Consider the following 16558-nt stretch of genomic DNA (forward strand, 5'->3'; position numbering starts at 1 on the left):
ATCTGACCAGTCTGACACTGAACACTTGAGTTAGACAGGAGACGTACCACACTGAAGAGTGAAGAGTAAACCTTGATCAACACTAGATTGCCTTTCACTGGTGGAAACGACCACAAATCTTACCCAGTGATAAACAGGTTAAATACCATCCGAAGTGATTCAAAATGCCAGGTAACAAGGATTGCTTAATATCCCAACAGGAAGAAAAATAACAATGCATAACAAACAACAGCTGAAGACATATTGTTGCTCTTACAAAAATAATCTGGACACACAATTAAAACAGATCAAAATAATTTCTCCCACCCACCCAAAAAAATAAATTTTAAGACTGGTGTAAATGGACCATACAATGATAAAATTCTTGAAAGGCATTTAGAAGTTGGACAGACATTAATATATGACAAGTTTTGTGGATAACAACTTTTTGATTCTTTATCATGATGTTTCAGTGCTGATCTTTGCTCCTTCATCAGGAGAATGGTGAAGGAGCAAGAATTAGCTCTGAAATTTTGTGACAATGAGTACAAAGAAGTTGTTAACCATAACACATGCCATGTATTTACATACAATGACAAGTCGTAACTTTTCTTGGGTTATTGGTATTCTTCAAAGTCGTGCTAACACACCAAGTGTGATTCCTTCCATTACTAGTTCCAAAGGAAATATTCACACAATAGTTCATGTCTTCTTTCAATAAACAACTGTTAAGGTTATCTTTCCCCATCACATAAACACCCGACTGAAAAACAGAAAGAAATCCCTAATCACAAGCACCGTAATTACAATGTTATAGCTTGCAGAATCCTTGCAGTATAAACGTTCAAAATACCATAAACCTCATGTTTGGGAAATAACAGTATCTCTTCTTGGGACATGTGGGATTGAGATCTGCTACAGCATCCCCTAAGCAAAACAAAGGTCACATCAAAAATAGGAATTCCTCATATACCACTTGGCATTCGCACCTGACAATATGGAATAGCTACATACATTTCTCACTTCACCCATAAAACACCCCACGAAGGTGCCAAAACAGTCTCAACAAACGGTGATTTCATCACCAGATCTCAATGTACATAAGTCTTCTTCTGAGACAATAGACAGGCTATTCTGCCGATAAATCAAAACCTGCTGTAGATGGGAGATACCTATCTCGGCAAGTGGCTTTAATTGAATGTAATATCTCAACTTGAGATACCCCTATGCCATTAAGGCTGACAGGGCACTGATACACGCCACATCCCAGACATCCTTGTTAAACTATACTTCCTGTCTCGAAATTGATGCAAACCAATATTATCAAATATTTATGAAACTCGACTTGGAAGGTATTTGCTTCTAAAAAAAATTCATGGTCCAAAATACTTGGCAGACTCTTCAGTTTTTCAGTTTCTTTACAAAGTCTGCTTTGTGTAAATATTGCAAGATGATACATACTATTTGGGTTACCACTGCTTCCAGCATCAGGGACATGTGTTTTATAATATTTGGGTTACCACTACTTCCAGCTTCAGCAACGATTTATTCTACTTGGGTTACCACCACTTTCAGCATCAGGCACAGTGTTTTATACTACTTGTGTTTCAACTACTCTCAGCATCAGGCACATGTGCTTCATACTACTTGGTGTACCACTACTCCCAATAGCAGATGGGAGATATTAGCATGAGGACATGTGATGTGCAAGATACACAATCTGGTGTTAGAAGTGTTTTTCAACACAGCAGATATCTTGGACAAGGGATTTGGTGTGCGATTCATAAAAATCAAAACAACACATTTATTTTCTCACAGTATCAGTTCCAAGATTCAATACTGCCTGGTTGAAGGAGAAAATTGAAAATTGGCATTGCAAGATCTGGGAATTAAATGTGATTGATAGCTATAACAGTTGTTTTTTTAAATAGTATTTGACAACAGGACAGACAAAGAATGAGTTTCAATATAAAAATGTTCAAAATATTCATAATTAACTACCTATTCCCAAAATTTCAGTGCCAAATATCTCTATATCCCGATGAAACACTGTGTAGTATACATTTCTCATGCAAAGGTGCAGTCTTGATAATAGATGTGCACTTGCTACAGTTTATTAACTTTGCTGACATGACTGACTGACTGAGTTTTGGTTTTACGCCGCTTTTAGCAATATTCCACCAACATCACGGCGGGGGACACCAGAAATGGGCTTCACACATTGTACCCATGTGGGGATTCGAACCCGGGTCCTCGGCGTGACGAGCCAACGCTTTAACCACTAGGCTACCCCACCGCCCCTTGCTGACATGAACTACAGGCATGACCAACTGAATGCATTATCTGATTTGTTTGGACAAACACCTGACAGCCCTGGTCAACAGGTGAAAGGTCACAGGCCACTTCTCATTCCATAGACCCACATCAAACAAGGGCCTCCATGAAACAGGACTTGGTTGACCAACACATACATGCCAACTGTCCTCTCCATGACATATAGATTGGGAGGTGCTCCATTGGTCACACACCAAAGATGGCTGTCAGGTTGACCTATTTCAAGACCATTACATTCAAGGAGACCTCTAAATCCACACAAAATAAATGGAGAAGCAATTCTAAAATCAAAAATGGATAAGAAAATTTGTAATTGTAAAACAAACTTTTCAATAACTCAGATCTTTTTGAAATTTTTCAGGCTCAATTTTGAAAATAAAACATCAATATCTGATAACCAAAGAAATTCATTGTTTTGTCAACCACATAAACTTCAACGTCTAATTTCAACATTTCAACACGACACTTCTTTTATCAAGGAAGTAAGCAAATCAGATTTCATTGATGCATGCTTCTAAAAAACACTTTTTGATATTCACCGAGTTTGTAAAATATTGTATAAATTTCATTACCTAAAATACTGCTCTAATTGGTTACAATTCCTTTCCAATAAAAACAAAGTGTCAAATTCTTCTGTGCTTGTGTTTAATATTAGTTAAGTGTTCGCATGTTTGCCAAGAATGTTTTTACTACAAGCAATAAACTGGTTAATTTACTCTGAATCTCTGAAAGCGTGTAGGGAGCCTTGAGCCTTCATGAAATCCAGCTGAGGCATGCTGCACACCGGTGAACCCGACTTCCAGGTCGCATCACAAACCACATGCTGCTGGAAGGGAGCTAATCAGGGCAAGATTATACACCACCAATGGTGTTGGAGTAGCTCTCTGGTTAAAGAGTTTGCTCATCAGGCCAAGCCCAGGGTTCAGTTCCTCACATGAGTTGTGAATTTCTGGTGTAATATGGTGTTGGAATAGCTCTCTGGTTAAAGAGTTTGCTCATCAGGCCAAGCCCAGGGTTCAGTTCCTCACATGAGTTGTGAATTTCTGGTGTCATATGATGTTATATTAGCTCTCTGGTTAAAGAGTTTACTCATCAGGCCAGCCCAGGGATCAATTCCTCACATGAGATGCTGGTGTCATTCGATGTTATATTGCTCTGATATGGTAAAGCATTTACTGCTAAAAAGTGGAAGGCCAAACCACTGGACATCCAATAACAACACACATGATATTTGACAGACATGTGCAAATCAGAAACTACAAAAAGTGGAATGGTACTTTGACAAACCTACAGAGCATCCAATAACACCACATTGGATATTTGACAGACATGTTCTAGTCAGAAACTACACTTACAGTGGTCTGGTACTTGACAAGAATGTTCTGACAGAGCAGAGGACACAGTGTTATGTTACTTGGCAAACAGGATCCGATCAGAGTCTATGCTCATAGTGGTCTGGTACTTGACATGAATGTTCTGACAGAGCAGAGGACACAGTGTTATGTTACTTGGCAAACAGGATCCGATCAGAGTCTATGCTCATAGTGGTCTGGTACTTGACATGAATGTTCTGACAGAGCAGAGGACACAGTGTTATGTTACTTGGCAAACAGGATCCGATCAGAGTCTATGCTCATAGTGGTCTGGTACTTGACATGAATGTTCTGACAGAGCAGACAACACAGTGTTATGTTACTTGGCAAACAGGATCTGATCAGAGTCTATGCTCATAGTGGTCTGGTACTTGACATGAATGTTCTGACAGAGCAGACAATACAGTGTTATGTTACTTGGCAAACAGGATCTGATCAGAGTCTATGCTCATAGTGGTCTGGTACTTGACATGAATGTTCTGACAGAGCAGAGGACACAGTGTTATGTTACTTGGCAAACAGGATCCGCCTCCGAGTCTATGCTCATAGTGGTCTACTTGACATGAATGTTCTGACAGAGCAGAGGACACAGTGTTATGTTACTTGGCAAACAGGATCTGATCAGAGTCTATGCTCATAGTGGTCTGGTACTTGACAAGAATGTTCTGTCAGAGCAGACAACACAGTGTTATGTTACTTGGCAAACAGGATCTGATCAGAGTCTATGCTCATAGTGGTCTGGTACTTGACATGAATGTTCTGTCAGAGCAGACAACAGTGTTATGTTACTTGTCAAACAGGATCTGATCAGAGTCTATGTTCATAGTGGTCTGGTACTTGACAAGAATATACTGGTACAAAAGAGGACACACAGTGTTATGTTAATTGACAAACAGGATCTGATCAAAGTCTCTGCTTATAGTGTTCTGGTAGCTGACAAGACTGTGCTGAGAGAAAAGAGGACACACAGTGTTATGTTAATTGACAAAAAGGATCTAATCAGAGTCTATGCTCATAGTGTTCTGGTACTTGACAAGTAAGTGAGTGAGTTTAGTTTTACACCGCACTCAGCAATATTCCAGCTATATGGCAGCGGTCTGTAAATAATCGAAGTCTGGACCAGACAACCCAGGGATCAACAACATGAGCATCGATCTGCGCAATTGGGAACCGATGACATGTGTCAATCGAACCAAGTCAGCGAGCCTGACCACCGATCCCATTAGTCGCCTCTTACAACAAGCATGGGTTACTGAAGATCAATATTCTGACCCGGACCTTCACGGGTCTGGTACTTGACAAGAATGTACTGGTACAACAGAGGACACACAGTGTAATGCTAATTGACAAACAGGATCTGATCAGAGCCCTTGCTAATAGTGTTCTGGGAGTTGACTGAGTGAAATGTCTGAGACTTGATTGACAACAGGCATGTGAAGAATGTATCGACTAGCCTGTACACAGACTGTTACTGAGTGTAGGATACCTGAAACACATGCCACAGAGAGCATTGTATTTATGCTGTAACTAGAGAGCCACACACAAACTGAATACCATTTACACCATTGAAGACAAATAAATCTGCAAGCACATCCTGCCGTCTCTGTGCCAGAGAATGGAAGTGTGTCGGTGCTGATGAACAGGTGGTACAAGCATGTGCCCAGGAATGCTTCCACAGACAGTCTGCCAGCACAGTGGTCAATTTACTGCATCACTGGAAAACATGCAGGGTCTTACCCAGGTCAAAATAGAGAATATATGCCTAGATGCTGTATAAACACCATACACTGAGAATACAGAATATGTAATGATGTTTAGTAAATACAGCACCATGAGAACTATGTTTATTTGTTCAACAGAATGAATCTAACAGCAATTGTAAGTGTAGAACATATGGAAAGGCATATGGAAACGAAATATCAACAGAGATGCACAATCCCGAAAAGAAACATGCAACGCTACAATTCAATAATTCATAATAAATAATGTCTTTTAAAGAATATGTTTGTTTATGTTATTTTGAACAGTAAATAATTTATGTTATGCCATGCAACAGTTTGATGCAGGTCTAAGACGTTAGGTAAAATCCAGGTGTGGCGTTGCAACCTAGAAACATTATCAGGGGGAATCTTGGTTTCAACACACACCCATAGATTCACGGCACACCTGTGTGACGTACTCTGCACTAAAAATTATGGAACATTACAAACCCATTCCCCCTTGGGCAAAGGAACAATATTTACCGAAAAATTGCTTGGTATCATAAACACATACTAAATAATACTGGAGGCAAACGATTAAAAATTAGAAATTTATACTCGCTGAAGATAATCTTTAACATATTGCTTGGGATCAGATGAGGCTGCTTAATATTGTTAATGTGAAAAACGTAACAGTTGTTCTTTATTTCCCAGGACTTGAATACACGTGTCACGAAACTATGGTAATACCTGTTGGCAGGATCTACACACGCCAATGTTAAACCAGTGCAATGCGATAGCACCAAGGAGCATTTAGTGTTATTCAATAGCTCCCGATTAACATCTTGTACAATAAAAAACACCTGGGAAAAATTTCTAGAGTGCATCATGATTCGAAAATGTAGCCATTCTTATCATAATTGTCCGAGTCTGTTTCCGCACATAAATTCTGTCCTGATAACCTAGTCCCATGTCTTTGACTCAAGCTGATTGTCTCCCTTGTTTTGACAACCTCTCTTATCCGTTTATATGGCGGTAACATCACCTGGTTGCATCCGTTGGCATTCATCTTGTTTAGGCATTCATCTTGCTTATCTCATAGGAAAAAAGGGAACATAGCATCTCACTTTCATCACTGTGAGAAACCTGAGAGATATTCCTGTCTGTTTAGCATTTTCAGAACAGAAGAACCAAATTAGACCAGTGTAAACCTTTAGCTGGAGGTTATGAGCGCCCTCTGGTGCTGATCTGACATCAGAATGTACACCACACTACAGTGGGAACTGCTTGTGGTGTTATTGTTTTGGACAAGCACTGGTATGTGGACTGCCAGTCTAGCTTGGTTTACGTCTCAGCACCTAGAAATTCCCCATAGGTTTCTTTCTGAACACTCCATGAGTGAGTAACTTGTGGCCAGCTGTAACACCCTCTAATACTACGTGGCTGACAGTCTTAGCAATCAGGCAATCACTGACTCATGACTCAATCAGTCAAGTTATGTACTGTAACCATCGACCCATTGTAAAACTGTGGACACAGTCTGCCATGTAGTCTGTCATACAGACCCTGAAACAAATATATCCAAGACTGACTGACTGAGTTTAGAATATGTGATAAGCAATATTCTAGCATTTCCACAGTTTGGGAAAATGAAGAAATGGGCTTCGGGTTCCCATTTCATTACCCGGGTTAATCCGACATGCTTTCATTAGACTCCGACGCCCCATATATCCAAGAAGCCCATGCAGTCTAGACATATTTCTCTGAAACCACAGTTTTGTCGGATTAACGAGTCTCAGGGTTCCTTGTATTATATTTTTTTTTATTATGAACTGTTTTTTCTGTGTAAAATATGTTCATATCAGAGACAATATAATCTATTATATGGTCTCTGATTTCAGAGTTAATCTATCTGACATGAATCCAAGCAGATTTTTTTTTCACTAACAATTTAGATGCTTCACACCCATGAATGATTTCCTTCTCAAGATGACAGCAGTTAAAATTATCTTGTCACAAAACACCAGAAAGTCACACATTGAATCTGTAAGTCTGAAGAGATACCAATATGTCTGTGTTTCTCTCTTCCATCAACACATTCTTCTCACAGATTAACTGATCTTGGATTCAGTTCCGGAAGTGTGTCTGAAGAGATACCCTTCTAATACTACTCACTTAAACTGAAACCAGGAATAAAATCTAATACTAAATAAACTAAACCAGTGCTAAAATCAAAATAACCCCAATGCTCCAGACTCGACTGTAGCAAGCTCTGTTGGATACAATCCAGTAAATAGTTTACAATGAAGTAAAAACGTCTGAAAAGAGTGTGAATAGCCTTATCTTGATTTCAATCCCAACGATGGAGTAAATACAAAAGAAATCTTCACAAAAGAACATGTGAGCTGGAATCTATATTGCAAAACAAGTCTCAATCTTAGTGTCATCACCAAGCAGTTAGCGAGAAGCTGATAAGGGCAAGAAAAATAACCTTTCAAAACAAGTCTCACAATACCAAGAAGAGTGGAGTCTGGTGAACATTCAGGATATCCAGGCAAACCATGGCTAAAGACTTCAGAAAGTCTTTCTTAGACTAAAGCTTAGTCTCTGAATATATAACTTCTTTGACTGGCATTCTAGAAGTTGGGTAGATGAAGAATGAGGACTATTTTTATGGATATACAACTTCTTTATAATAAAGAAGTTGTATATCCATAAAAATAGTCCTAATTCTTCTGAATATATATATAATTTTGATTGTAACAAACAAACCCATTTAAATTGAAAAGGAGCCCCAGGGAGACCAGAGATTCAGACCTGAGGAAATCTAGACTTGCTTCATTTAGGGCTTTAGCATTGCAGAGTGGGTTAGGCAGTAGGGAAAATAATGTGGTTCAGGGACTGTGAGACAGACTAAGTCTATCTGTATTATGCCATAGGGAGGAATGTACACTGCTAAGGGGTACGAACACTATATCCTTGAATCTGTCTCAGCCTGATAAAACAATGGTTGATATGTTATGTTGTCTGCTGGAGGCTTCCAGACCTACATGGGAGGCAATAACTTGGCCAAACTTGCTGCCATCAGAGTCTGGGGAACAAACAACAACTAGGGCATTATGGGATTTATCCAACACATCAAGTTACTACTAAACATATCATCGTGAGATAACCTAGATTTGACTGTAATCTCAGACGATAATCAACTGTCTTGTCTTACGGAGTTATGTTTCAGTACATCTTGGATTAAAGATGTTTAATTATATACGGTTTCATTGAACATTTGGCCTACTCTAGTAATCACACAGACCCTGAGTTAATTCACCAGCTGTTGCTAGGAAATATATAATACCTATGCCAGAGAACAAACAGTCTCGATTTTCCCACAAAAAAGATTGCAAAAGGCATAAAGAGGAAAATAGTAGTGAAATTATATGGATCACTGATACACAGTGAACAACACCAGGTGTTGCGAAAAAGGTAACCTGCCTTACCATATAGTCATAAGCCAAACAGGTGCTATACTTTAGGACTAGAAAGACATCATACATAAGTTTAAGCATATTTAGTCTCACATACAAAGGGCAATGGAGCAGTTTGAATATGTGAATGCATTGCCAGTGAGATAGCCTAGAGGCCAGTGTTCCCTTGTCATGCCAATGTTCCTGGTTAGATGTCCAGTTTATAAACCTATCTCTGATTTTCTCTGCAGTAAAGTAGGTTCCTTCTAGTATCAGGTAGACCTCTGCCGTGACTTTGCACCGATCATTTCTTAACCCAGGTTTTGAAGTTCACGTTTGAAACCTCATATTAGTTAAATTTCGACCATTTCATAACCTAGGTTTTGAAATGGTCGTTATTTAACCTGATATGAGGTTTTGAAATGACCATTATTATGATTCATACAACTTTGTCTTGCTATGACTGATCGTTAAAATAACTCATTATTGAAATCTTCTAATATATAGTGGCTAAAACTGGTTTGAACCTGGAACCCTTCGCTCTCTAGCTTGGCGGTTGTATCCACTAGGCTCACACGAAGGATTGCTGACTGACTGACTGAGTTTGGTTTTACACTGCTTTTAGCAATATTCCAGCAACATCACTGCAGGGGACACCAGAAATGGGCTTCACACATTGTGCCCATGTGGGGATTGAACCCGGTCTTCGGCATGACGAGCTAACGCTTTAACAGTTAGGCTACCCCACGCCCTGAAGGATCGCTGTGAAGAATGAGATTGTTTGTCAGTATGAACCATGTGTTACTCACAAAACGGGTACTGGAGGCAGCGCGTGCAGGACACAGGTAAGCGTGCAGAGCATGTGCATTGTGCATGCGAGGCAAGGTGTTAGCTGCCAACTGCATCCCAGTTGACACTGGCTGTTCCATCATTTGCGGGCTGTTCCATCAATGTTGTTATGCTCAGTATATGCACATATTGAAAATAATACATATTTGTGTTTTTCATTCATGACGGTTCATAAGTCTCATAAAACACTCCCCTTGGTCTTGCTCGGTTTTACAAGCTCCGTCCCTGCTGCTCTCAGGTTTTACAATCCTGACCAAGACCCCGAGTCGTGTTTTATCCTTTACATAAGGCATGGTGTATGAAGCCCATTTCAGGTGCTCCTCCCATAGTAAGACTGGAATATTGCTAAAAGAGTGTAAAACATGAACATACGTAATCGTGGTGTGACAGTGTTTTAAACGTAAACAAAGGTAAAAAAAAATTTGGGATTCATAAAAGTGCTTGTGTAAAGGTTGTGTGGAGTTTACAGTGTTTTATTTGTACTACAAATGAAAGTAACAACCCTGCAAGGAGTCTGTGATGAAAGATAACACCAGATGTAGCACTGCAGTCAGAGAAGCTCCACACAACACTATCTCCCATCTTAACTACCCTCTCTTATCCGACATACATCAGCTTTCTTTCTCAAAGAATAGCATGAAAGACCCCAGCTTCAATTACTGAAAAATGCCTCTAGTACCCCGACATCAATATCTCTTTCAAAGACATAGTGATGATTGACTACCACAACCAAAACATACCTTCCTCTAAAACAGACTGTTCAAATTCTTTCACAAGTTAGATGTGACTGGAGACTTAATTCATCCTGAAAAGTGAGAAGGGGTTTAGACGTTCCAGAACTGTGCTTGATATACATAGAAAAAGAACCATTCACATGTTAAAATATTGCAAAATGCTATCTTGTAACTATGGATACTGATATTGCTGCTCAAAACCAATCCAAGTCATTGTGACATGGGTCAGTTAATGACACACAATAGCTAATCATCCAAGAACTTTCCATCTGACCACCATCGCCATCCTTTAACTGAAAACTGTGCTACTCCTGAACTATTTTGCCAAGAAACCAAATACAGACAAAACTCAACACGTATCTCATAAACCATGAAGGTATTTCACATGGAATATAAAATGATATCAACCTAAATGATCAGATATGACTTATTAATCCCTATCATATTTTGGTAGCTGCCAGTCATATCACCATCATGCACCAGCAGTAGGAGGCACAAGCTCCTCATCCCACTTGTATCATCCCTTCCAGCCACCATTCCCAGCAGCCCAAACACATGGCAGCATGAGATAGCTAATTGCAGCAAGTAACATAAACAGAATATGAAAAAAGGAGCCATTTATAGAATTTATACACAACTGCATATCAAGTCCAAAGAAATTCTTTGAGATAATGCCTTAAGTGTGTTCAGAGTATTTCAACACTCTCAGTGACAGGGACCGTATATCAACACAAACAGAAAAAAATCATACACTAATGATCCAGGATTACACTGACATTTAGTTCCAGAAATATAGTTCTAAAAAATATTATCTACAAAAAATAATATTAAAGAAACCCAATACAATTCTATAGTTCAGGCTAGAGTTAAGGTAATTCAGACTTGCTCAAGACTTGAATTCGACTCCTTTATTCATATATTTCCTAAGGGCTGGGTTGGTTGGTTGGTTGTTTAACGCCGCACTCAGCAATATTCCAGTAATATGGCATCAGTCTATAAATCATCGAGTCTGGATCACACAATCCAGTGAATGACATCATGAGCATCGTTTTACGCAATTAGGATATGATGACATGTGTCAACTAAGTCAGCGAGCCTGACCACTCGATTCTGTCACCTCTAACGACAAGCATGGGTTACTGAAGACAAATTTTAACCCGGATCTTCACGGGTACCAAAGGTCTGTGAGACAGTCAAATCCAGTATAAACACAGTAGTCAAAAGGATATTAGTAATATTCTGATCAATGTAACTATTGTTTTAAATTTAATTTTTGAACTATTTGTGAGTTTGTTTAGTTGTGTGTTTGAGACGGTCCCTGTAAGGTTATCAATGTACATGCAACCTGTTGCTGTAGAGGTAGGGGTCTGACAGTGATCTCTGCCAGACAGACCCACAAGCAGCCCACCATTGAGCTATCACATCCATGCAGATATACTACAAAAATAACTTCTATCATTCCATATTTTCTGATTATCACTGGCATTTCATCAAATGTAAACAGCAGAAAAGTAGGTAGAAAAATGATGCCAAGTTCTGGGAACGGTAAAAGCGACAAATGAAAAACTTATGAAGTTCAATAACTAACTTCTAATTCCATATTTCCTGATTACCATTGGCAGTTTATCAAATGTAAACTGCAGAAAAGTAAGCTGAAAATGAATGCCAATTTCTGAGACCAAGTTGAGGAAATGAATAATGGGCAATATTTTGATAAACTACTCACTATCTTTGCCTCCCCCAACATTCTCAAAGAGGCTACCGGTTTTACAAAAACTCTGAGAATGCGTATCCCTGTAGATCGATGCTCGTGATGATGATCACTGGATTGTCTGGTCCAGACTCAATTATTTAGACTGCTGCCATATAATTGAAATATTGCTGAGTGAGGTGTTAAACAACAAACAAACAAACAAACAAAACAAAAATTTCGACTGCTGAAGTGTGTCTGTAATGATATCAGGTACAAGGAGAGCAGAAATCCATTCAGTGATTCAGCAAAATTTGACAAAATTTGCCTACCAACCATTTACCCACAATTCATTTTTCACAATGGCAACATCCTGTCAGGTACACCATGTATGAAGGTGAGAGATGCTGTGTTGCTGTGTGATGAGATAGATCATCTCCTTCTCCCAGAAATATAGGTACCATGACTTCACCATGACAAATCACCCATCAAGAAGATGAGAACTTGCTGTTAACTCGTCAACCAGCCGTTGATACTTTCTTCACGTGCCAAATTCATTACTGCCATTTCTTCAATGCCTCTTGAGGCAGAGATTGTTACAGGGAGACAGGAATATATTCATCTGAAGACGATACGGGCGGAAATATGTTTAGTGCAATTACTCCCAGTCAGGGACCAAGTATAACACAAGATGTTTTAACACTGAAATTGTGTGATGGGATCATAAATGATACATAGCTATCTACACAACTACTGGAAAACAGCCAATGAAATGAGATGTGTTACAATTGTTCTTATGTTTCCGGGGGGGTGGGGTAGTCTAGTGTTTAAAGCGTTGGCTCATCACGCCGAAGACCTGGGTTCGAATCCCCACATGGGTACAATGAGTGAAGCCCATTTCTAGTGTCCCCCACCGTGATATTGCTGGAATATTGCTAAAAGTGGCGTAAAACCAAACTCAGTCAGTCAGTCAGCCTTATGTTTCCAACTCAAAGCTGTGCTGTAAACAACCACAGTCAACTCACCTAGAATCAACGAGACTACAGATACACACATACTTGTAATGCTTTGTTTAAAGGTCACTACTTAGCTAATTAACTCTCCATCAGACACAGATAACTGAAAGACATAACTGTTGAATCTTGTCTACAGAATTCCCAGCATGATTCTCTGATAAAATTGCATCTGTCATCTCATATAGTGGTGAGGAACACAATGCCTCAGACTCCTGTAAACATGTACACTATGATTCGGTAGATATAGCGCCGTATCCCACGGCAACTGTGATATGATAGAAGATAGTGATATAAAAGGGTACTGTTTGAAGCATGTTGATAACGGTGGAAACAGAAGCTGAATGTAATCTGAGACAAGCTCTCCTACTGCATGAAGGCACTGGATGAGGCCTCCCAAAAAATATGTTTCCTATTTCATCACATCCGTAAACAGATTTGGTAGGTTGGGTTTATTGGGGTTATTTTTACCCTTTTTCCTATGAAAAACGATATATCTGATATCTACAGGATGTGAGAAACAGATTGAAGAGATTACTGATTTTCAGCAATTTACTCATATAATTTTCCCTGAAGAATCAAGACCGGTTATTCTCTGATTTTGATATTCTATATTTCAAATGAAAATAATGACCGCTTTATCAACGATAAAGCTCAACACACACACTATTGGTATAACAAAAATCATATCATGATGGTGTTAAAATCTGTAGTGCAATTCTAATCCAGAAAAGGGCTTAACGTCAGAGGGAGTTAGGGTCATTGAAAAACCAAAAACACACATATTCTATATTTTGGCCTGAGCACGTAGTACAAGGGACAACACAGGAACAAATCTCTTCTAAACAGCTGTACTAGGGACAGCTGCAGTCTTAACCCTCAGTGAACAATCGTGCAGCAACTGGTTACGCATTTATAGTTCCAGGTTTTACGGTGTTTTTTTCTGCTCTCGTGTTTTTTCTGCTCTCGGGGAAAGTAGTTATCCTAACCAGGAATTCATAGTTCTTGGACTAACTTGATCCCTGGCAGACTCTGTGACCCTGTGTCACATTACAAATGTGAAATGTCCACTATGACCTGATTATGTAGGGCAATAAAGCCAGTCTAAAGGCTGCTGAAGGTATATTTCTGTCTAACACAGTTCAAACACTCTATGTAAAATACTACTTGGAGCTGAAATTCACTGGATCATATTTATATGCAAATTTATATTTTAGTTTCTGTCAATTATCTCAGGAATTGTGAGATATTTGCAAAAAATGAAGCATTCCAATCTTTTAAAGCCACAATATATTTATCTAAAAATGAAATCCAATTTTTCTTCTTTTTTTCTTTCTTTTCTGTGTATGTTTAAACAAACTGTTCAGTACATCTCTGTATCTGTGAACACTATCTACTATTGGAATACATAGGAAGCATGAACCACTAATCTTTGGTTACAATAAATCATTCTCAAATATTTGCACAAATGAACTTTCAATGCCATGGGGTTAACACTATTGCAGAGTTTTTGTTGGGTTACTATGACGCATACTATTTGCCTAACCAGTGACTATTGTTAACAATAAAGCTTTATTCAGGGACAGTTTAACAAATACTATAAAATCCGTAACCAGTTTCCGCTGAACAGTGGTAGCTACCATGTGGTATGGCTCAAGATATCATGCAATAACACGCAGCAGCAGCAGCATCACCAGCATCACTGGTGGCTACAGCAACATCTGGGACTGCATCTTCTTGAGATATGCTGTAGCATTCACGGCACTGCCTCCATGTATATACTGGGGTACATTCCATGGAAAGACTTTATTTTCCTAGTTGTCTCTGTTTCCCGTGCCCCAATAGGCCAAGATCTACAGTGTCAACACTGGGTGATTAACAGGCTAGTGCTATTCTCGTCCCACCACTAGGGAATCTCCACACTCTCTGTCCCAACCCAGGAGCTGCTGTAGAAATATGACCTCCATGCTTTTACTCTTAATCCACCTATAACACAATTCAATTCTGAAGCACAACCATGGCCAAAAGTTTTTATGCGCATGAAGGTCACGAGAAGTTTTACTGCAGCCCATCACCCATTTAGAATATTTCTTATTTTCAACAAGTACTTTGGCTCTTTACAAATCATGTATGTAATCACAAAATTTCATTTGTAATAGTTTCGAAGGAAAGTTCATTAAGGGTCACAGGAAGCTTGACAATGGAGTCAGTTACCCATTAAAAAATATTTTATATTTTCGACAAGTCTTTTTTCAACAAAGAATTTCATTTGCACTATTATTATGCCAACATTTGTCAAGCGCCGATATCCAGCTCAGCTGCTCAAAGGCACTTTGTTTTTTTCCTCGATCACTGGATGTCAATCTCAACGGCATGTCATATTATCAATCTCAAACCCCTGGGGAGCATACAACTCTAGTTTGGAAATAGACTGGAAATCTTTGTTAAATAACCTTACTTCTCTTCTTTCATACAGATCAACTGTCTCTGTTAATGTCGCTGTTTTGGAATATTTTTGAACTGTTCATCATTTGCTGCAATCTACTAAATGAATCTATGACACTGAATACAAAAATGGCAAAAACTGTATTTCAGAAGATGAAATGGTGTTGATATGTGAAAATTTCAAACAGTTCACAACTCATATAAATCCACCAAACAAGGCAGCCGCATTGAATTACCCCATACAAGTATGAGTCAGAGGTCAATCCCGTGTCACTAGCTCTACATACCCCAACCCATGTGACAAGGAAACCCTGCATCTCCCACCAGCACCTCTACCAGGGAAGAAATGGCCTGACCGGAACCTATAAACCATCCAGGAAAACAGGCCTCCATTCTCCTAGGACAGTATCAGGTGGGGACCCAGCAGTGTCATGTTCTCACCCACCATGCTCAACTCTGTGCAACACTGTACAACAAAGGCTATAATGCCACACTATCCTGGTGTATACACATATATCAGAGTCCCTAGTGTAAGATGTATTGATATGCATAAACAATCGTATATCCTTGAACAGAAAATATAATAAATAATTTGTATAAATGAGTTGAGTTTGGTTTTGGGGTGTCTGATTCAGACTTTGAAAAGGTTTATCTCATTCTGGTGGTGAGAAGTTGAAATGCTTTTAAGGGGAAAGGATTTCGAGGATGTTTTGAGGTGCCAATTGGGGAAGGGTAAGACATTATCACCAGACCCAAAGGAACCCCTTCTTGCTTGTCCTTCATCAGCTATCATTTCATCACATAGATAATTATTTTGAGGTCCTCTCAACATAATAGTGTTTCCTTCTTTACCAAATATCAGTTTTCCATCTTTACCAAATATCAGTTTTCCTTCTTCACTAAATATCCCCCTTTACCCAATATCAGTTTTCCTTCTTTACCAAATATCAGTTTTCTTTCTTTACCCAATATCAGTTTTC

At 39.1% G+C, this 16558-nt stretch overlaps 1 protein-coding gene across 3 annotated transcripts in view; it reads right to left on the reverse strand.

Annotated features, from left to right (window-relative positions):
* Positions 1-16558, reverse strand: part of LOC124277397 (protein Shroom2-like) — a 70897-nt gene that overhangs the window by 17091 nt on the left and 37248 nt on the right. The gene's annotated exons all lie outside the window — the stretch shown is intronic.

Source organism: Haliotis rubra, unplaced genomic scaffold (genome assembly GCF_003918875.1).
Source record: "Haliotis rubra isolate DU_JTF1 unplaced genomic scaffold, ASM391887v1 Scf221, whole genome shotgun sequence".
NCBI classification, from domain to species: domain Eukaryota; kingdom Metazoa; phylum Mollusca; class Gastropoda; order Lepetellida; family Haliotidae; genus Haliotis; species Haliotis rubra.